Source organism: Melospiza georgiana, chromosome 30, assembly GCF_028018845.1.
Source record: "Melospiza georgiana isolate bMelGeo1 chromosome 30, bMelGeo1.pri, whole genome shotgun sequence".
NCBI lineage: Eukaryota > Metazoa > Chordata > Aves > Passeriformes > Passerellidae > Melospiza > Melospiza georgiana.
Genome location: NC_080459.1, coordinates 484,214 through 507,095, shown reverse-complemented (window position 1 = coordinate 507,095; position 22,882 = coordinate 484,214). Strand labels below are relative to the sequence as shown.

At 52.6% G+C, this 22,882-nt stretch overlaps 1 long non-coding RNA gene, 1 other non-coding gene and 1 pseudogene across 2 annotated transcripts; all 3 read left to right on the top strand.

The window, feature by feature from the left end:
* Positions 1–289: 289 nt before the first annotated feature.
* On the top strand, positions 290–21,402 carry LOC131094622 (uncharacterized). The gene is made up of 5 exons (XR_009115704.1): positions 290–1,620; positions 3,366–3,551; positions 5,309–5,408; positions 7,871–8,094; positions 18,374–21,402. It is a non-coding gene; the product is annotated as an uncharacterized LOC131094622 (long non-coding RNA).
* Positions 8,213–8,365, top strand: LOC131094723 (5.8S ribosomal RNA; annotated as a pseudogene).
* On the top strand, positions 9,262–16,944 carry LOC131094694 (28S ribosomal RNA). The gene has a single exon (XR_009115739.1). It is a non-coding gene; the product is annotated as a 28S ribosomal RNA (ribosomal RNA).
* Positions 21,403–22,882: the final 1,480 nt, after the last annotated feature.

Genomic DNA, 22,882 nt, shown 5'->3' with positions numbered 1-22,882 from the left:
GGGGCAGTCGCAGGCACAGCAGCGGCGGAGGCGATAGCGCGCACGGCGGTGCCCGGATCGCAGCAGCGGGCGGTCGGCAGCGTGCAGGGCACGGCCGGCGGCTGCGGGGGCAGCGCCGAGCGGGGCCGGGCCGGGCGGAGCGCGGGAGAGGGAGGCGCAGGGCTGGCGGCGCTGGCGGGCGCATGCGCCATGGCGGCGGCGGCGGTTTCACGCAGGGGGTGCCAAAGCCGCACGCGAAGGGCAGAACCCGCGCGACTGCGATGGCGGCGGGCGGCGGCACCCGGGGAACGCACACGGGCCGCGGCAGCCGCGCCGGGCGGGACTGAGGCGGACGGGACGGGACGGCTGCAGCGTCCCTGCGACCGCCACGGAGCGCGGCAGGCGCCCGCTGATGACGCACAAACCCGGCAGCCGGAGCGGGGCGGGTTTTTCCCCAGTGCGCAGACGCGGCACGGACGCGGCCGAGCGGGGACCGGAGCCAGAACGGGACCGGGGCAGCGCCGGTGTCGGTCACGGGCACAGGGGGCGTTCCCCAGACCGGGCCTGCGCCGAGAGAAGCGCCGGGGAGGTGCGCTCGGGGCGGGGGCATCCGCACTCCCGTGAGGGCACCGGCAGAGACCGAGCGCGGTCTGGGTGCAGAGGGTGCCCGAGGGACCGGCCCTGCTCCGGTCCCATGGCAGCGGGCACGCAGCCGGCCCCGGCAGCCAGCACACAGTTTCAGCCTCCATCAAAATCTCAAGCTGGAGATTTTTCGCGGGTGCAGCGCATGTTGTGTGAGGCACACCGAATTCCTCAACAGCCCGGTCCCACAGAAGTGACGGAAACAGCATTTACCAGATGATCAGGCTTCAGATTGAAAAGATGGACATGTAAAAAAGCTGTCCAAAATCAGAGTAAAGTGAGAAAGCACCCAGGTTTTTGCCCAAGATACAGAAAAAGGGGAAACCAGTGCAAATCAGTGGTATTTCAAATACGAGGTGGATGGAAATCTTCTATTGTGCAAAATGCCTCTTAGGGAGGGAAACCACTGTAGAAAGATAGAATTATTAGCAATGATTCAATTACATGAAATGTCTCTGAAGACAGAGCATTTGAGAAATATCAATCAGATCCTATCTGTGGGGTCACCAGCTGATTCTCCAATGATTCACAGTTTTGTTGGTATTGAGTTTGTAACCTTTGTTATTTTTGGATTTTATAGGTGATACTGATAAATAAGGATTGTTATTAATGCTATATGAATACTTTAAAAAAGTTGTCATAACCCCTTCAAATACTTCCTGTTGATAAGTTGATTATATAGTGAGAATTTTCAGAATTTATTATAAGAATTATGATCAAGATATTGTTGTAATATTTACAGCCAGCTTTCATGTGTTTCACTGTGTCTTTGCGTGATCATCTACAAGACACGTGTCTCTTCAGAATCTTGTCTTTTTGTTTTTTAACTACTCATGTTTTTTAGGTTTCCTTTAAATCCAGATTGCCAGTTTTGTGGTTTTCTTCATTTATTATTTCTTCAGTTATTATAGAGTACTTCAGCCGAGAATTCAAGAGGTTTGCTGTGTTTGAAGAATTTCTGTCCTGACAGAAGTTTTGGAGGGATTCAATTATTTAATGGTTTGATTGATCTTTAATCCTAAGGTTTCCTATTCATAATTGCTGTTTTTAAGAGTCTTGTTTTAAAATGTATTAAGTGATGTCCATCAATTAGAGTTTGAACTCTTGCCAAGTTCTAGCTCTACTTGAATGGAATGATTGACAATCAGCCCAGATGTTTTTTGCATCAAAAAGTATTCAAGTCCTTTTTGCTTGGCAATTTGACCATGTATGATAGCTGAGCCTGAATTCAAAGGGAATTTGGAGAAACATGAATCCAGACATGAGTTCTCCAGTTCTCTGTTGTTTTAAGGTTCATCAGCTGTCACAGACTCTGGGATGACAGTTCAGTGTTGTAGTGACTGATAATGGTATGATGTGTCATTGGTTATGTGCATTATCTGATTGATTTCTAATTGTTGTTATCTTACATTTCCCTATGCAATATTGCATAGAGACTGAAACAGAACAGAACAATGTTTTATTTTCATATATGCGAAAAGCCAATCATATAATGTGACTTTTTCACAGTGCTGGTAGCACGTAGCTGCGACCCAGCTTTGTCTCCCCTTCCCAGGGAAGTCCTGCTCCATGACCTTTATCTGCCTCCCCAGCAGCTCAGTGGTAGGAAAAGCCACTTGAAGTGGCTGATGGATTCTCCCTCAGTTTTTTGCCAGAGGCTTTGAGCCAGGAGGTTCCCTGGAGGGACGCTGGCTCTGGAAACCTCTCCTGAGCTTGCAGGTGTGGAGTAAAACTCCCTGCTGGGCCAGTGAACAACAAGTTATCCTCTGATCCATCTGGGACCCCCATGGCTTGGGGTCAGCCCTTGCTGGGGAGCTGCTGCTTGGGAGAAATAGCCACTCCCTTTTCATAAGTTTAGAAAGGTTTATTAAACCTTATCAAAAATGCAACAGAAGACTGAATAGAGAAAATGTTATGGCGCCAGGAGCAAAGGATTTTCCCCACCATGTGCTCTCCCACACAATGGAGTTTTTGCCTTTTAACCCTTTAGCCCCTCCCAAAATTCTGTCCATTGACTCCTTCTTCAGTGTCCAGTGGTAGAGTTTACTTCCTCAAATCTTGATTGGAGGTCAAATGTCACTGTAGTGACAAGGTGACCCTCCCACATATCCCAACCCCAGGTGTCCCTTGATAACAACTGAGGGGGTAAAAGAAATTTTTCTTAACTTCTATACATGGTATTTGTCTGTTAATTGTGAGAGTCAATCATTGTGGCATTCACATTCTCTGAATGGAGAGACATAATTCTCTCTCAAGGTTTCTTTTCCTGGAAAAGCACAGGGAAAAGCAAGAAAAAAATTCTTATCTCCATCATGTGGAAAGTGTTAGGAAGATTATTTACCTGAAGTGATTTGTCAGTTGGATTCTGCTGAGGATTGTTTTGTTTCCTTGGCCAATTGGAAAAAGCTTTGTCCTGGCTGTCTGGAGACAGTCACAAGTTTTCTTTATTATTCTTTAGTATTCTCTGGTATTCTTTGTAGTATAGTATGCTTCTTTAATATAGTGTAGTACAATGTAATATAATTTAGTTTAATAAAGCAACTGTTCAGCCTTGTGAATCAATGGAGTCAGCTGCCAATCATTCCCTGCAATGGGGCATCCTGCTTTTTGATAAATCATCGCATTACTCATCTCTCACACTGCAGCTCCTCCCCAGGTGCTTTGCTCTCCTGCACTCACACTTCTCTCTGCCAATCTGTGGCTTATTAAACAGTCTGCTGGCTTTGTCTCTCCTGTGGCTGCAGGCAGCGTCGATTCCTGCGGACACGAGAGAGCTGTGGCTGGAAAACTTAATGGAGGGGAAAGAAACAGGGAAGAAGAAGGGCTCTGGTGAAGATCACACTGCCCTCCTGAGGCTCCTGGGGGAGAAGGCAAAGTTGCACCAAGACCCCATGCTGTTCTCTGATGACATTTTTTTCATTGAGCCAATGGTAAGTGATAGGTGAAAACCTCATTTTCCTCCTCTTCTTCCTCCTCATCCTCCTCCTCCTCATCCTACTCCCCCTCTTCCTCCTCCCACCCACTCTATCCCCTGGCTGCGGTCACTGGGCAGATCGTCAGCTGGCTCGAAGTGCTGGGAGGGAGGACATTGAGTTTCTGGTGCACCTGCAGAGCTCGCCTAAAAATGCCAAATGCTAAAAGCATTTCTGCCCTGGAGGCTCATGGCAGGGTTGGGTGCCTGACAAGGCCAAGCTGTGGTGCCAGGGCTTGAGCTCAAGGGCACTCTGTGCGTGTCCTTGCAGTGTCCACAGGGAGCAGTTCTTACAGGTAGGGGCTCCCCCCACACATGAGGTTCAGCAGAGGCTGTTGGAGCACTGCCAGGCCACATTCTGACCTGAAGCTTGCAATGGTTTGCTGGGAAAGTGAGGCCAAATTGAGCCTAAGGCTAATCATAGAAATACCAATCCCCTCCTGTAACCACGCCTTGCACTATTTCTGAGTGTCCCTTCCAGTGTCCTCTGTAGCCTGGACACAAGGGTGGAAGGTTGAAATGGGCCTTTGGAGTTGTCCTGCACACAGGGACAGAAAACCTTTTCCTTTTCTGTTTCTGCAAGCAAACCACCACGTCCTCGTATCAACCACAGTCCTGATTCTGAGTACTGGCATTGTGAGAGACAATGAATGCCTGATGTCTGCACAGTGCAACATCCCTTCTCATCTTGGAGTAAACCCTAGAATAATGCCAGCCTCTGCTTTCTTTCAATACAGGTTAAACTAATATTTTTATTTCTAAGGTTCTGGTTCCGGGCAAATTTGGGAGAGAACCCCCCAAAGGGGCTCCTCTCGGAAAGCAGATTCAATCGGCCCCTACCCCCAACCGGTCCTGGAGAAAAGACCTCCTTGAAGTGGAAAAAACCTGTTTATTAAACAATAAACCCTAAACAGTATTCATCAATAAAACCCCTTGCTGCTCCAAAAGAGATGACAAACTGAGAAAGTCCCTCCCTGGGTTGCAGCTCAGCTCACTCAGTCTCTGATCAGTCCCCTCTAGTGCTGGAAATGTCGCAGGCCAGGCCCAGCCCAGTGGCCATAGGTGGAGCTGTCGGTGCTCTTCTGGTGTTCAGTCCAGAGCAGTTTTGAACAGGTCCAAAGAAAAGGGAAAAAAACCCCACAGTCCAGGGAACTTCTTTGCCTCAGCAAGCTAAATTAACTAAAAGCAAAGGAGAGCTCTGTCCCGCTGTCTGTCCATCCACAGACAATGCAGTCCAGGAGCAGGAATGTGGAGGAGTGAGTGCAGTGTCTGAAAACAAACTGCTGCTTCTTCTCTCCCCCCTTCACTCTCTGCAACAAGTCTTAAAGGTGCAAAACTTATTATTCAGCATAAACAGAACAAGACGATTTGAGATAAAAGCATCATATAGTCGACCCAAGACAGGGATCATGTTCTCTTCTTCTTGTGAAGAGCCACCAGTGCACAGTGGCAGTTGCATCCCACTGTAGCTGACAGCAGCATGATGTGACCAAGAGCCTTTGTCAGAGCAGCAGGAATATTGTGGAGAGTGGGAGCTGAACAGCTGAGCATTGAGAGCTTCCAGCGCTGTGTTGAGCTGGGTTTGGAGTGTTTCCTTGGGCTCCTTGTGTTGTTCACTCATTACTAATGCTCTAAACAGAGGCTTACAGAAGTGTGGTTGAAAACAAGAAATGTGAAGTTTGCAGTGCAATGTTTTGCTGTCTCTTTCTGCTGTAGGAGGGAGAAATTGGGCCAAATTGTTTGGCCAAATTCAAGGTGACCTTCAGACCTTCGGAAGCACTGGAGAATGGAAGTGTGGCTTACTGAAGCATCTCAGGTGCAGCTCCTTTGCCCTGCTTCTCTCCCCCTCAGTGAAGCCATGGTGCATGCCTGAGCCCACGGGGCTCCCATGGAAGTGCTGGGAAGAGTCCCTGGTCAGCAGGGCAGTGCTGGCACATCCCCCCTGGCCCTGCAGCCTCCAGGGAGTCTCCTGTGCCAGGCCAGGGCTCAGAATGCTGTGTGTGCCTGACTGATCCCAGAACAGCCCAGGCAGTGCAGGGAGAGGTTTTCATGCCATGGCTTTGTCAGCATTCCCCCAAAGGCCAGAGAGCTGCAGAGCAGAACAGCTTTAGTGAACAAGCACTCAGCCCCTGCAGGCCCCTGGCCTCCAGGATGATGGGTCCATTTGACATGGATCCATCATCAGGCAGCAGGAGCTGAGTTACAAATGTGTTCCCTGAGCCTGGATCACCTCCCAGTGCCCAGACAGCAGCAGAGCAGAGGTGTTTGAGCCCCCATGAGCCCAGGGTGTTGGTAGAAGGAGCAGCCTTGGCCAGCACCTGCCTCTCTCCCTTTGTGGGAATTGAGCCCTTGCAGCTCTGTCTGTGGAAATAGTACACAGTGCTGAGTGTCAGGAATTGGGGACTTTGGCAACAAAGTCCTGTGTTCCTGGGCCAGGTAGTTTGGTAATTGTCAAACTCTTTATGAGCTCTGTGCCTTCACTGAATGATTTCAAAGCTGCTCTAAGTGCATGGGAAGGAAAGCATAGAACCAGAGTATGTTAAGGATGGAATGGACTTAAAGGCCTCTGGGCAGGAACACCTCCCCCTAGAGCAGGTAGCTCCAAGCCCCATCCAGCCTGGCTTGGAACACTTTCAGGGCTGGAACCTCCACAACAGCCCTGGGGAACCTGCTCCAGTGTCTCACCACCCTCAGAGTAAAAAATTTCTTCCTAATATCTAACCTAAATTTCCTTTCTTTCAATTTATACCTGTAACTCCTTGGCCTGTCACTACAAGGCAGCAGAGATGTTTTAAACTCAGCAGACTGGTGGCTGAAATTGGAAAGCAGCCCAAGGAATGGGTTAGAAATTAGAAGTCAGCCCCAAGGCTGAGGGAAGAGGAGGGTCCATATCCTCTCCTGCAGCATCAGGAGGTGGATGCATCCAGCTCAGAGTCAGGGTCTAGCACTGAGGCAGCCCGGAAAATACAGTATAACAGAGGGAATGATTGTAGTGCAATAGACATCTCTCCCCAGGCTGTGAGAGCAGGCTGCCCCTGCACCTCTCAGGGGAAGGCCAAGGACCCTTGGTAGAATTCAGCTCTCCTACTCTGAACCTTGGGAACATTTCTATCGACACCCCCCACATCTATGACGTGAGCAGAAGGCTTGGGGTGGATCCTGATGGCTCCTGAGGCAGAGCAAGCCTGGTGGAAGTGTGGAATTGCTGCCGACCTGGGCAATTGTGAGCAGGGAATATTTGATCTACTGGTGAAATCTGGGAGGGTCTGAAAGGTGTGTCTGTTGTTCATGAAGCCCCAGTTCCTTCTTTGGGAATCAGCTGGGAGGCTTGCTGCAAAACAACCCCTTGGCATATGAAACGAAGCCTGGGTCAAAAGGGATGTTCAGAGGCTTTTGTGGTCGTGCCAGACACAAGGCACCTTTGGACTGGGCTGTTCAGAAGCAGCTGGAACAAACTGGCTGCCTTTGAGCTTCAGTCAACTGCAGACAGCTTCCAGTCAAGTGTCTCCTGCTTATTGCTGCAGGTCACAGGAAAGCCATCCAGCCTCCTGGCTCAGTGCTGGCCCTTGCAAAGGGCTTGGGAGTTCTTTCCCTTGCTGACCAGTCCCTCAACACACTTCAGCCTTGGTGCATCTCTGGCTCTAGAAAGAGAAAAGTTTTCCTGGAAATAAAGCAAAGCATTTTTCTACCTATTTGTCTCCTCCCCAATAGTGTCAAGTTTGCAAAAAAAACCAAAGAGAGAGCAGCTGAAAGAGGTAGAAGATGAGGCACTACATCATGCCAGACACTTCCAAAAGCTTGGCTGTGGGAGACAAAGACATGCTGAGTTTTCTTACCAAAAGATGATGCTGTCTATACATTTTGATGCTGATGTCTCATAATCAATGTATTGTTTTCATGACATGGGAAAAGGTGAATGAGTAGATGGTGCTGTTGGAGCTGTGCTCAGTGGGGCAGCAGCAGCTCTGGGGTGATTGACTACGCAGCTGCAATCAGCCCACGTTGCTCTCAGGGCCAGGTCTGAATGAACTTGGTGATGCTGATCAGAGGTGCACAGCTCTGTGTCCATGGGATAACCCCAGGGTTGTGGACTCCAGTTCTGTGGAGTTGCCGCTGCTTTGCGTCAAGAAAACTTCAAGGCAGAACTTGTCCTGTTGTATTTTTTTGCCATTCAAAGCATCGTCTGCTATTTCTGGGTATTAATTGCGTCATTAGACAATAACTCACAAGAAGGGAATATTCCACATGTATTTCCATTTTGCTTTCTTGCTGCTGCAGGTGAAACTGATTAACCTAGGAGATATTGATGCTCCCTTCACCTATAGACCTTCAACTGCCAACGTGGGCTTCTGCTTCAAGTTTGCGCCCGAGGAAGACATCGGTACACCAGGTGGGACCCAGACTGCTCAGATCTCCTTCAGTGCCACCATAGTGTGGAGGTTTGAGGAAGAATTCCAGTTCAGTGTGGCTGGATCTCCTATGTCTGCAATCCTGACTATCAAGTAAGGATGGTCAAAGCCAGGCACGCGCCTGCATGTCCTCAGCACAAGAGAAAGGGGCCGCTTCATGTGAGCGGTCCCAGCCCCTCCATGCGTGCGGGATCGGTGCCAAAAGCCAGACAACACTTAGCGGTGGATCGCACGGCTCATGCGTTAATGAAGAATGCAGCTAGCTGCAAGAATTAGTATGAATTGCAGGACACATTGGTCATCCACACTTTGAATGCACTTGCGGCCCTGGGTTCCTCCCGGGGCTACGCCCGTCTGAGCATTTCTTGACGATCAGTCGCCGTCCGGGGGCCACCACAGTGGTGCGGCTGGCGTCGCCTCGCAGGCCAGTTGACTGTGGTCAGCAGCGGAGACGATGCTGGCTCGCTGGTGCCCAGAGGGAAGGCGGTCAGGGGTTTGGCAAGGGATGCTTTTCCCTTGGCGGCCTCAATTTTTTCCCTGTGACCCAGCAGGCGTCATCATCGTCATGGCTGTCATCGTCATTGTTGCCGCGCAGGGCCTTCATCCCCCTATATGCAGACTCAGGGACTGATCCATAGCTCCCCACTCCTGGAGTGAGCCGCTGGGGCAGAGTTTGTCCTTGGGGCACCCATGCCGCGGTATGGTGGTGGTGGGAGATGAGGAGAGTGAGAGACAGCGTTGAAAACATCGCCGTGGGCTGGGAGAACAGAGGGGGCAAGAGGGAGATGAGGTGCAGGCCTCACCCGTAGCCTCCCAGCCACGCAGGCGGCTGTCTGCGGGTGGGTACCACGGGGGTACTGTGCTGTGCTGCTGCATGTGCATGTGAGGCGAGAGCGCCAGGGACAGGGGTTCTGACTCCCTCCTCCCTTTGCCTGCCCTGCTCCTCTTCTGTTGCGGTCTCGGGGTGCAAATAGCACCATGGCTTTTCTCTCTCTCCACCAAGGCCATCACGTGTCGCCACTTGGCTGGTCCCCCATCAGGGCTGTCTCTGCCACACTCCCTTTTTGGTTCTTGTCTCTGGGATGGGGCACTCCGTCTCTGCTTCTCTACCTCTGGCTTTGTTTTCCCCTGGTGCATGGGAGCCAGTGGGGAGGAAGGTGAGAGTAGTAGGTGGGAGAAGCTGGCTGGCTGTTGGCCTGTTGGCATGCCGCTTCTTTAGGAGCAGCATGGGCCGGGAGGTGTGGCCAAGCTTTGGCCTTGCAACCTCAGATCAGACATGGCGAGCCGCTGAATTTAAGCAAATTAGTCAGCAAGGGAAAAGAAACTAACAAGGATTCCATCAGTAACGGTGAGCAAAGAGGGAAAAGCCCAGGGCTGAATCTCCCCCCACAGTGGGGCACGGGACATGTGACGTACAGAAGCCCCCCTCCTGGGCGGCGCTCTCGGGGGACCCAAATCCTTGTGATCGAGGCCGCAGCCTGCAGATGGTGTGAGGCCGGTAGCGGCCCCCCAGCGCGCCAGGCCCGGGGCTTCTCAGAGTCAGGTTGCTTGGGAATGCAGCCTAAACCGGATGGTAAACTTCATCTAAGGTTAAATACTGGCACGAGACCGATAGCCAACAAGAATTGTAAGAGAAAGTCGAAAAGAACTTTGAAGAGAGAGTTCAAGAGGGTGTGAAACCGTTAAGAGGTAAATGGGTAGGGCCTGCGCAGTCTGCCTGGAGGATTCAACCCGGCGAGTTTCATTCGTCTGGCGCAGGTTTGGCGGATCCTCGCCTCCGCCTCCCCTCCGTCGCCTGGGCAAACCCCATCCGTGGTAGCGCCGTGGCGGGGGGCGTCGCTTCTCCCCTCGCGGGGGGTAAGCGTCCTCAAAACACAGCGTTTCTCGCAGGGGTGCAGGGGCTGGGCCCGCTGGCCCCCGGCCCTGCTGTCAACCGGGGCGGACTACGCTCAGTGCGCCCCGACCGCGCGGCGCCACTGGGCTGGGCTCACAGGCTGTGCTGGGGTGCCCGGGGTCACAGCGATGTTGGCTACCCACCTGACCCGTCTTGAAACAGACCAAGGAGTGAGCTTGACAGGCGGCACGTGCGCGAGTCAGGAGCCATTGTTGAAAGCCCGCAGCACAATGAAGGTAAGGTCCGGCGCGCGCCGGCTGAGGTGGGATCCCGTGGCGCATGTTGTGCCTGGTAGCCCCAGGCGCACCACCGGCCCGTCTCACCCACCGCCCCTTCACGGGGCCGGGAAGGTGGAGCGTGAGCGTCCGTGCTAGGACCCGAAAGATGGTGAGCTATGCCTGGGCAGGGCGAAGCCAGAGGAAACTCTGGTGGAGGTCCGTAGTGGTCCTGACGTGCAAATCCATCGTCCGACGCGGGTCTAGGGGCGAAAGACAAATCAAACCATCTAGTAGCTGGTTCCCTCTGAAGTTTCCCTCAGGATAGCTGGCACTTGGCAATGGGCAGTTTTACCTGGTAAAGCAAATGATTAGAGGCCTTGGAGCTGAAACAATCTCAACCTATTCTCAAATTTTCAATGGGTAAGGGGGCCGGCTCGCTGGCGTGGAGCCACGCCATGGAATGCGAATGCTCAGTGGGCCACTTTTGGTAAGCAGAACTGGCGCTGCGGGATGAACCGAACACCGAGTTAAGGCGCCCAATGCTGACACTCATCAGAGCCCAGCAAAGGTGTTGGTTGATCTAGACAGCAGGACGGTGGCCATGAAAATCGGAATCCGCTAAGGAGTGTGTAACAACTCACCTGCCGAATCAACTGGCCCTGAAAATGGATGGCGCTGGAGCGTCGGGCCCATACCCGGCCGTCGCCGGCAGTGCGATGCCCGTGGGGGCTAGGCCGTGACGAGTAGGAGGGCCACGGCAGTGCGCCTCGAAGCCTGGGGCGTGGGCCCAGGTGGAGCCGCCGCAGGTGCAGATCTTGGTGGAAGTAGCAAATATTCAAACGAGAGCTTTGAAAGCCAAAGTGGAGCAGGGTTCCTTGTGAACAGCAGTTGAACATGGGTCAGTCAGTCCTAAGCGATAGGCGAGCGCTGTTCCGAAAGGGCGGGCGATGGCCTCCGTTGCCCTCAGCTGATCGAAAGGGAGTCGGGTTCAGATCCCCGAATCCGGAGTGGCGGAGACGGGCGCCACGAGGCGCCCAGTGCGGTGACGCAACCGATCCCGGAGAAGCCGGCGGGAGCACCAGGGAGAGTTCTCTTTTCTTTGTGAAGGGCCGGGCGCCCTGGAATGGGTTCGCCCTGATAGAGGGGCCCGCGCCTTGGAAAGCGTCGCGGTTCCAGTGGCATCCGGTGAGTTCTCGCTGGCCCGTGAAAATCCGGGGGAGAGGGTGTAAGTCTCGCGCCAGGCCGTACCCATATCCGCAGCAGGTCTCCAAGGTGAACAGCCTCTGGCATGTTGGAACAATGTAGGTAAGGGAAGTCGGCAAGCCGGATCCGTAACTTCGGGATAAGGATTGGCTCTAAGGGCTGGGTCGGTCGGGCTGGGGCGCGAAGCGGGGCTGGGCGCGCGCCGTGGCTGGACGCGCGCCGGGCCCTTCCTGTGGATCGTCCCAGCTGCGGCGGGCGCCGCCCAGCCCCCCCCACCCGCCCTCCGCCTTGTCGCGGCCGGCGCCCCGAGCGGTACACGCAGGGGAGGGTCCTCCGGGGGGGTCCCCGGGCTGGCGCCCCGCCTCGGCTGGCGCCTAGCAGCCGGCTTAGAACTGGTGCGGACCAGGGGAATCCGACTGTTTAATTAAAACAAAGCATCGCAAAGGCCCGAGGCGGGTGTTGACGCGATGTGATTTCTGCCCAGTGCTCTGAATGTTAAAGTGAAGAAATTCAATGAAGCGCGGGTAAACGGCGGGAGTAATTATGACTCTCTTAAGAAGAATAGTTACTAACTGGGCTCAGCTGCAGAAGTCGCACCTCCTCACGGTCCCGCCGGATGCCCTTGTGGTAACTAAGTTGACTTTTGCCCCAGTGTGAGTGAGGGCATTTACCAGCCCTCCCTATTGTTGGGCTTGCCACCCAATGGTAGTATCACGATCTGCTGAAACAAAGAGTTTGCCGCAGCCTGTTCGCTGTTGCACAGTGCCTTGTCCACGGGCCGTTGATGTTGGACAAAAGTTGGTAGCTCGAGAGAGGGTCGACTACTGACTATTTCTACCCTCACTTGGACTGGTCATTTCTTTAACTTACCGGACTGACATAATGGTGCAATCTCTAGCTTTGCGTTACATCTCTACTGCAACTCAGACTGACCCATTAGATCTAAGGGTCAATGATGCCAAATCTGTGCCCTCTCTGCCCAGGGAAGAGGGGTTCAATCTTGTAAGTCTAGAGTTTGTTAACTCTGGAATTGTCAAAGGAGATGGTATACATCATGCAGATGTCTGGGAGTTTCTGGGGCAACTCCCTGAGCCATATGAGATCTCCCCTATGGGGCTGGCCCAGGAAGAGGCTGTGAGTGCAGAGGGAAGTTTCAAAGAGCCCAGAACACCTGAGGCCGAAAGTAGGAGGGGGGATACTGAAGAGCCCAAAACACCCGAGGCTCCTTACGGGTCCAAAGCTATTGGTAGTATGCCAAAAACACCGGTCGTATCGATGCCGGACAAACAGCCATCTTGTCCTCAATGTGAGACCCGGTTTACTAGGATGCTGGGGCTGATTGATCATCTTAAAAGGGTGCACGGGCAGAGAAAGATCATTTTCAGATGTGCGAAGTGTGGTAAACAAAATCTAAAATACCACAGTATCTCATGTCACATCCCGCGTTGCAAGGGAATGGTGTGTGTGGCTCCCACAGGTGACTGGGTCTGTGAGGTGTGCCATCGAGGGTTTGCCACCAAGATTGGCCTGGGTCAGCACAAGAGGATAAGACATCCTCTTGTGTGGAATGAGGAGCGGATTATTGCTTCCCATCCTAAAGAGTCATCGGCCTGAGGGGCCCACAAACAAGTATGGACTGAAGAGGAAGAGGCTCTCCTGATACAACTGGTGTACAAGTACACCGGTAAAAGGAACATTAATCAACCTTTAGCGGAGCATATTCCAATGAAGACAGCAAAGCAGATAAGCGATAAAAGGCGCCGTCTAGTGAAAGGTCCCTCCGCAGAAGAACATGAAGGCCTAGTAGGCGCCGTGGGGATCGAACATCCACCCGAGTCTGCTAAATTGCCGAAGGAGGGACAGTTAAAGCTCCAATACCGCAAGATGATCAAAGCGGGACTATCGGTTGGAAAGTTCACCATGTATCGGGAGGCCTTTGAGAAAATTGTTGATGGGCAAGATCCAGGTCGTGTGGTGAATGACGTATATAACGAGTTTCTCGGTATTCTGGGGGAGCCTAGCCAGAGCAAATCTATCTGTAAGGGTCGAAAAAAGCAGGCACCCCGTGGCGAAAAAACATCCAAGACTACACCAAATTGGATGTGTGAAAGAGCTATCAAGAGGGCCAAATTCTTGCGATTTCAGTTGTTGTTCAAGTCACATAGAAGGCGCCTCACGCGTATCATCTTGGACAGGACGGAAGCCATTCAGTGCCAGGTACCATTGAGCGTTGTCCACGATCACTTTAAGAATAGATGGGATACATCTGGTACATTTGGTGGCCTCTTAGGTTTCCCTCCTTATAAGGAGGCGAACAATGTGGTGTTCGAGGCCCTAATTACAGAGAAAGAGGTGGATAAGAACTTGAAAGAGATGTGTAAAACCTCCGCTCCCGGGCCAGATGGGATTACTCTGGGTCAAATTATTGCAAAAGACCCGAGATTTTCCCGGTTGACTGAGATCTTCAACCTCTGGCTTATTAGCGGTACAATTCCAGATGCGCTGCGGGACTGCAGGACAGTCTTGATACCCAAGTCTTCAGATGTAGAGAAGCTTGGTGATATCAATAACTGGAGGCCTATCACTATTGGTTCAATGGTGATTGGGCTATTTTCCAGGATCGCCACGGCGAGGCTGTCCAAAGCTTGTCCCATTAACCCCCGGCAACGGGGTTTTATTTGCGCATCAGGGTGTGCCGAGAACCTCAAGTTGTTACAACTTGTGGTAAAAACAGCAAAACGAGAGCACAAACATCTGGGGGTCGTGTTCGTGGACATCGCTAAGGCATTTGACACCGTGTGTCATGAGCATGTATTTGAGGGTCTGGTCCAGAGAGGTGTGGATTCACACGTGATTGATTTAGTGAGGGAAATGTATCATGATGTCAGGACGTACATTTCCGTTGGAAGGGGAAGAACAGACCCCATATGCATTTGCTCAGGTGTCAAACAGGGCAACCCTATGTCACCTCTGCTGTTTAATTTAGCGATCGACCCCCTTCTATGTAAACTTGAACGTGAAGGTGAAGGTTTCCATCATGGGGGTTGGAAAACTACAGCCATGGCATTTGCCAATGACCTAGTGCTCCTGAGTGATTCCTGGGAAGGCATGTGTTGTAACATCAAAATTCTGGAGGCCTTTTGTAATCTTACTGGCCTCAGTACGAAGGGTGAAAAATGTCACTTTTACACTTTGGCTTTTACATCAAGCCAACAAGGGACTCATATACTATCAATGATTGTCCCGCATGGGTAATAAACGGATCCCCTCTTAACATGATCGACCCAGGTTCCTCAGAAAGATATCTTGGCACATGGGTAGACCCCTGGACTGGCTTCGCAGACCCTAGATTATCAGAGAAGCTAACTGATTGGCTCCATCGAATTGGTCGTTCGCCTTTAAAACCTCTCCAGAAAGTCGATATACTCAGGACTTATACTATTCCGAGACTGATATATTTGGCTGACCATACTGAGGTTAAGGTGGGCCTCCTTGAATCCCTTGACCAGTTGATTCGTAATACGGTCAAGGAATGGCTTCATCTTCCACAAAGTACGTGTGATGCGATCTTGTACTCGAGTTTCAAAGATGGTGGTTTAGGTCTCATCAGATTGGTGGCGCTTATTCCAAGTATACAGGCGAGAAGACTGCATAGATTGGCACAATCTTTGGATGAGACTCTTGTGAATTATTTGAAGGAAATCCATCTGGAACGGTTATTTGAAAGATTGTAGCTAAAAGCAGGGGGGACACAAGAGTCCGTCCCATCAATTTGGGAGCCTCTACCGGCGGTAGAGTTGGGGGGTGATGATGAAGCCCGGCTTGAATGGGAAGCACCCGCTCCTAAAATTTGCTATCCAAAACCGTGTAATTGGAGGAAATTAGAATTTCAAAAGTGGATCCACCTGGTATCCCAGGGTCATGGAATTGAAAATTTTGAAAATGATGAGATCAGTAATGCCTGGATAAGGTGGTTTGGGGGCATACCTCACCGAAAATTAATCACGGCCCTACAATTAAGAGCCAATGTCTACCCGACAAGGGAATTCCTGGCTAGGGGTAGACAGGAGAATGTTGTTCAATCCTGCCGACATTGTGGAGCTAGATATGAGACTGTGGCCCACATTGTCGGCAACTGCGCCATCACTCAGGAAGCCAGGATTAAGAGACATAACGCCATCTGTGAAACTCTTAGCGAAGAGGCTAAGAGGGAGTGTTGGGCAGTATACGAGGAGCCACACATTAGGGATGAGGCAAACGAATTGTTTAAACCGGATTTGATCTTTGTTAAAGGGTCTAAAGCAGTCGTGGTTGATGTGACAGTGAGGTACGAACACTCTGAAATCTCATTGAGTGAAGCAGCCTCGGAAAAGGCCAAGAAATATCAGCGCCTTCATAAGCAGATTGAACAATTGACGAATGCAAAGGAAATTGAATATGTTGGCTTCCCCATGGGAGCCTGTGGCAAATGGTTAGGCAAGAATACTGAGTTGCTGACTGCCCTTGGTCTCTCTAAAACGAGGCTAGAGAGAACCGCGAGGGCCCTAGCATCTAAAGTACTCTTCGCCTCTGTCGATATTGCACATATTTTTGTAAGCAAAGCTAGATCGACTGTATCTGTAAATACATTGTAAATAAACAAGGCCCCTCCCCTTGGCTGGGTCCGCTGGACAGTGGAATCGGTTTTGGGTGGGAGGGGTTCATCCCTCATTACCGCGTCTTAGCCCATATTTGGGTTAAAAATTCTGATTTGGACATCAGGTGGACGGGCCACCTTACTTAACCCGGAAAAGGAACATATACAGTTTGTATGTGTTTAATAAATAGCCAAATGCCTCGTCATCTAATTAGTGGCGCGCATGAATGGATGAACGAGATTCCCACTGTCCCTACCTACTATCCAGTGAAACCACAGCCAAGGGAACGGACTTGGCGGAATCAGCGGGGAAAGAAGACCCTGTTGAGCTTGACTCTAGTCTGGCGCTGTGAAGAGACATGAGAGGTGTAGAATAAGTGGGAAGCCGGGCACGCGCTCGGCGGTGCAGGGCAACCCGCCCGCCAGCGTCCTGGCCATCAGTGAAATACCACTACTCTGATTGTGTTTTCACTTACCCAGTGAGGCGGGGGGGGGGGAGGGGGGGGGGGGCGAACCCCGAGGGGGGCTCTTGCTTCTGGCGCCAAGCGGCCGGTGTGCGCCGGCCGCGACCCGCTCCGGGGACAGCGGCAGGTGGGGAGTTTGACTGGGCCGGTACACCTGTCAAAGCGTAATGCAGGTGTCCTAAGGCAAGCTCAGGGAGGACGGAAACCTCCCATGGAGCAGAAGGGCAAAAGCTCGCTTGATCTTTATTTTCAGTACGAATACAGACCATGAAAGCGGGGCCTCATGATCCTTCTGGCTTTTTTGGGTTTTAAGCAGGAGGTGTCAGAAAAGTTACCACAGGGATAACTGGCTTGTGGCGGCCAAGCGTTCATAGCGACATCGCTTTTTGATCCTTCGATGTCAGCTCTTCCTATCATTGTGAAGCAGAATTCACCAAGCGTTGGATTGTTCACCCACTAATAGGGAATCTGAGCTTGGTTTAGACCGTCATGAGACAGGTTAGTTTTACCCTTCTGATGATGTGCTGTTGCAATAATAATCCTGGGAACCCTTGGGATGGGATGGGATGTGTTATCCCTGAGAGAAGTGAGGCCAATGGAGATCTCTCCCCTGAACACATTGCCTGCAGAACCCCTTCCAGAGCCCAGCTGAAGGCCTGGCCTTTGGGCTGGGATCAGTTTGGTCAGAGGGGTGACCTCCTTTGACCAGGGACACATCCTACTCTAGTGGGGGATGTTGCTGAGCAGGTCTTTGAGGGTCAGGCTGAAATGAATGTGCCAAGGGACAGTGAAGGGGCCTGGGAGGTTCCTCTCCACTCCTGGTGTGTGGCAGAAGAGTCTCACCCTCTTGTGGGTGGCTGTGCTCTGGTGGGACTGAGGCACCTGTGTGGTGCCTGAGTGCTGTGGCAGTTGAGGCAGCTCCCTGGCCCAGGAGAGCCTCAGTGGGTCCGAGGGTCAGGAACCCCCCAGCACTGCATGGGGCTCCTGGGCCAGCTGTGGGATGTGTTCTGCCCCAGAACGTGCTCAGTGCAGTCCTGGAGGTCCTGGGGAAAAGGTCCTTGTTAAATGTCCTGGTTTTCTTTTTTATTTTATTTTCAAATGTACTTCAAGTTCAGGATATGTGGTTCATGACTGTCTGGTTGGGAAAGTCCTAAACCTGATATTCGACACAGTCGTTAAGTGTGCTGGATCCCATTGCTCTTGTCTGTGGCCATCCTGGGAACCCTTGGGATGGGATGGGATGGGATGTGTTATCCCTGAGAGAAGTGAGGGCAGTGGAGGTCTCTCCCCTGAGCACATTGCCTGCAGCACCCCTTCCGGAGCCCAGCAGAAGGCCTGGCCTTTGGGCTGGGATCAGTTTGGTCAGAAGGGTGACCTTCTTTGATCAGGGACACATCCTACTTTAGCAGGGGTGTTCCTCACAATTGGTAATGATTTCAAAGAGAGAGCACATCCCTTCTGGGATTTCCTTTCCTTTCTTTGAGCACTAAAGGAGGAATCTCACCCTGGGTTTAGCTACAGGGACAAAAGGCAGAAGCCTTTGTGTGCAGGTGAGTGCCAGTCCTTGCCCACACTCCCTGGAAACGGAACCCTGCCAAGCAGGAAGGAGATCCAGAGGTGAGGGCCTGATGCAGTCAGATTGAGCAGTCCCACCTGTCCATAAATTCCCATTTCCAAAGGCCTCCAGACAGTCCTTTGTTATGTTGCCCATCCCCATGCAGATGCCCAGGACCCTGGGATCCCAGGGTGCACAGATGTCCCTGCAGTGGGCTTTTCCCAGCACAGGCCAGGACAGTCTGGAGGAGAGGAAACAAAAAACCAACCTGTAGAAGACCCAAGAAGAGACCCTCAAAAAGAGACTTTAAAACAGAGGAGTTCATCATCCTCAGGCAGGATGGGTGGGCTCCCCTTCAAACAAGCAATGTCAGTTTCCCACTGACACCAATCCTTTCTACAGGATGGACAAATAAGGAGTAAATAAAAACCCACGGAATGTGACATAGATGAAGACTTCCAGGAGCCCAGTTGCGAAGTGCGGATGTTCAGGGACATCACACCATGACCAATATGATCAAGTGAAGGCAAATTTATTATCCCTAAAAAGACTAGATTTATAATAAGTTTCTACTGCCCACGCTTCTCTAGCTAATACATGATTGGTTAATCCTAGCTCTTTACACATCTAAATTAAATGCTGATTGGATCATCTAATTTTTCGTGCATCTTGCTGTGGTTGTCTGGCCCACCCATTGCTTTCTCTTTTTTCTCACTCTCCCAAGCTTGCTGACAAACTTGCTGAGTCCTGATGACTCTTCTTCTTGTATCTTTCTCAAGGATATACTGACCCCATTTCTGAATATGTCCATTATCCATTGTTTGTGAATGTGTTCATTGTCCATTAGTACAAGCAGGCTGGATTGTGCATCGGCTGAATATGGCCATTGTCTAGCAAGAACTCCTCAACCTACAAAAAATCCTCAACACCCCAGAGCCTGACCACGCCCCACAGCCCACCTCAGAAATTAACCACCCAGATTGGGTGGGGGGTCTGATGAAGGAGATGTGTGAGATGGGCCAGATGCTGAAGGAATACACTTCCCCAGCTGGTGAGGAAACCTCCCCCTGCCTCAAAGAGGGAGAGTCTGATGGTGCAGCAGCGGAACCCACAGATGTTACAACTGTCCAAGTTCCAGCTGAACTGCAGAGGCAGTCACAGCCAGCAGCAGTTGCCCTGTGGAAACGAGGAGGTCTAAGATGAAATCAGAGCACCCAGACAAGGATAAGAAGAGAGGGCCCTCACAACTCACAGGGGAGCCAATGGTTGAGATCATCACTGAGTCCCTGATGTACAAAAGTCTCTGTAATCTGCACACAGACATTGTACGGACAGGGACGTGAGGCTTATACAACCTGGTTACTATGGGTCTGGGATCTTATGGGTACAGGTGTCCAGCTGGATGGTGGTGAGGCAAGGAATTTGGAACGCTTGACCCAGGACTCAGGTATCAATCAGATTTTTGTAAGGGAGCAAGGGCTTTTAATAAGTGTCAGATAGAGGTTTGTTCATAGGGAGAGAATGCAGGAGCAGCACCATAGAATGTGCTGGAAGACTCTTGAGGATGGGATCCAACAGCTGAGAGAAGTGACAGTATTGGAGGTACTCTTTGGGAGGGATGGACAGCATGATAATGAGCCCAACAAGGTCGGGTGCACAGGGCAAATGTTGTGGAGCCTGGCAAATCTGGGGCCATCTCAATACACCACCTTTACTGCAACAATTAATGCCGATACCGGCTGAGAGACAGTGGGTCATGGGGAGATGTTCAAAGGGGAGACAGTGACAAGTCAGGGCAGACTTTGCTGAGCTCTGTCCAAGCCCTTTCTCCCAGCCCTGCCCCTGTTGCTCTGTGCCCCCCAGTTTTCCTTTTCTCAGAGCTCTTCCTTCAGCCCCGTGCCTGGAATTTTGCTGGGATCTGGCCCCATTGCTGTGATGAGCAGGGGCTCTGCCCATGGACACCAAGGGGTCAGCTCTGCTCTGAAGCAGTGGGGTCATGGAATGGGGACAGGGGCAAGTCCTGGGGTTAGATTCCATCAGCTCAAACAGCTCCTGAGGCTGAGGAGCTCAGCAGCATCTCCTGTCCCAGGACTAAGGGAGGGTGATGGCCAAAGGCAGTTTGAGAGGGTTTCCTGCTTCACCCAGGGAGAGCAGAGACAGCTGTGCAAGGCAAGAGCAGTGGCTGGAACTCAGTGAAGGGCTAGGGGAGCTGCTCTGTCACTCCGTCTGTCCCCAGCTACCCTTTTCTGCAATCCAGGGCAGTCCCTGTGTTCCCCTGGAAATCAGCCTGACACAACTGAGAGCAGAGGGACCCACAGCAAAGCAAACTGGTTTAGCCTTTCTCAGAGTCCCAGCCCCACTCTGGCCAAGGACACTCCTGTCCCCCAGTGTCCCCTGGAGGCAGCTGACAGCTTGGATGGCATCCTGAGGACACACCAAGGGTCCTGTCCATGGCAGTGCTTGAGGAGAGTGGGCTCATTGCCAGGGTCCCAGGCTGCCCTGCCCAGAGCTCCCCGGGCACAGGGAGCTGGGACACCCCATTGCTGTGCTCAGCCTGCATAGGAGGAGTCCAAGGGCTGGGCCTGGCCCTGCAGCTGGAACTGCCATTGCAGAGAGTCCCTCAGCAATGCCAGCAGCACCTGGGCAAGGCAAGGAGAGAGAGAGAGAGAGTTGGGCCTGAGGAAAAGCCTTTCCCTGGCCAGCCCTGCCCAGCCCCTGCCAGGCATCAGCAGGGCAGGACAGTGGCCCTCAGGCCCTGGTCAGCAGGGAATGGGCACATGGCCGCAGAGATGCCCTTCATCTCTGGGGCTGCTCTGCTGGCCCAGGAGGGACTGAGGGCCCTGAGCCCCCGGGCTGAGGGCTGTGCTGGCTGCGAGGGGACACAAGAGCTGTGCTGCTCAGGGTAGTGTCTGCCCTGCAGGACAGGCCCAGCAGGTGCCACATCTGCCCTGCAGCAGGGCTGCCCTCAGCACTGCCTCCCTCCCTCCCTCCCTCCCTGCCCATGGCTCTGCTGCTGGAGCTGCCCCAGCCCCAGCTGCTCCTGTGGTCCCGGGCTCCTTCCCTGCTAGAGCTGCCAAAGCCCAGCCCAGCCCCTGGGCCAGCCCTGCCCTGCAGCTGCTCGGCCCTGCAGGGATTAAAGAACAGCTCCCCCAGCCTGCGCACCAGGGAAAGGTGATGCTGCATGGATCTGGAGGCTGGGCAGGTGTAGGCTCTTGCTGAGGTTCCCAGGAAAACTCAGTGTGATGGCTGAAGAACCTCAGCCCCTGCTCTGGCCTGCACATCTGAGTTTCCATTGCCACCAAGCTGAGCAGGGAAAAGTGGGAGCACAGATTCAGGAAAGCAGAGACCCAAGCAGGAAACCCCTGCCCTGAATGACCCCATGAAAAGTCCCCTCAGGAATGAGCTGGGCATGAGCTGGAGCTCTGAGCAGTCCTGGCCTCTTCACAGCAGCAGGACCTGCCCTGGCAGGAGTCACTCCGTGCACCCACAGCTCACCTGCAGCGTCCATGGGGAGCTGCCAGGCAGGCTGAGAGCTGCCCCTGGCAGGTGGCACATGCCCTAGGCTGGCCAAGAGCCCTGAGGGCTGCAGGAGCTGCTCTGCAGGACAGCCCTGGGCAGCCCTGACTGTAGCCCCAGCTTCACCCCCTGCAGCCGTCCCTGGCAGCAGGAGCCGTCCTGCCCTGTCCCTCTGACGGTGCCCAGGGCAACCCCACTCTGCAGCACATCCTCCCCCCAAAGCACAAAGGGCAGCAGAGCCATCCTTACAGTCACATCAGTCCTGCCATCTCCAGCTTTAGGAGATCCCTGCAGCCAGAAACTGACTGTGTCAAAAACTGGGAAGATTTCTCCATGAATGAGCTCAAAATTGTCCTTCCAGTTCCTTTAAGTCTCTCTCTGCTTCACTGCTCTCAGGTACCTGCAAGCAGTGCCCTCAGCCCTGCTGGACTGAGAGAAAAGCTGCTAATCAGGACAAATGACTTTTTGTGTTCTTCTTGGTTTCCAAGAGCTCCTGTGGCAGAAGCCCAGCCCAGCTCAGCAGCACAGACACAGCACAAGGACTTTAATGACCCTCTCAGGGCTTTGCTGCTGTTTACATAAGACTCAGTCCCAGAGAGTGTTCAAAGAACTTCTCAGGAACTAAAAATTAAATTTAAACTCCAAAGTTTCTACAAGTTTTAATGGGTCCCACTGAGGGACAAAACTGAGGAAGTTCTCCAGGCAGAGCAGAACATTGGAGGCGGTGATGACACGTGGGGACAAGCAAGGGAAAGGTGTCTCTGGTGCTGAGCAAAGCTGGATGTGTTTGAGGAATGCAAAAGGCCAAAGCCTGAGCCCCAGCCCCTGGCCAGGCAGATCCTGTCCCTCCCTCCTTGCTCAGGGCTCTTCCTGGGATGGGCACTGGCATGCGGGGATGTGCTATGGCAAGGGCAGGAGCATGGGGCAGCATCTGCCAGGCTGCTGAGCAGGGACAAGGAGACAATGAGGCCCCAGGCCTGCAAGGGTCACTTGTCCCCTCCTGGCCCCAGGGCCAGCAGCCATGGCCAAAGTGCTGCCCAAGTTGGCTCTGGCAGGGCTGTCTTGCAGCTGCTGCCCATCCCTGTGCCCTGTGCAGCCCAGGCTGTCCCACGGAGTCCCTGCCCTGTGCCTCTGTCCCTGCAGGCTGTCGGCATCCCCTGGCTGCCCCACCTGGCTGGGCCCTTCCTTTGCTGACAGCTCTGCCTCCTGCCTCCCTCTGCCTGCCCACACAAAGCCTTTGGCTCATTATCAAAAGGGTTAATTAATTTTTACTCTGCCTGTGAGCTTTTAGCACAGGAACAAGGCATGCAGGGGCTGCCTTCCCAGCAGGAATGGTTAGAAGACAAGAAGACATCTGGCTCAAGAATGCAGTGATAGAAAAAAGGACTAAATCTG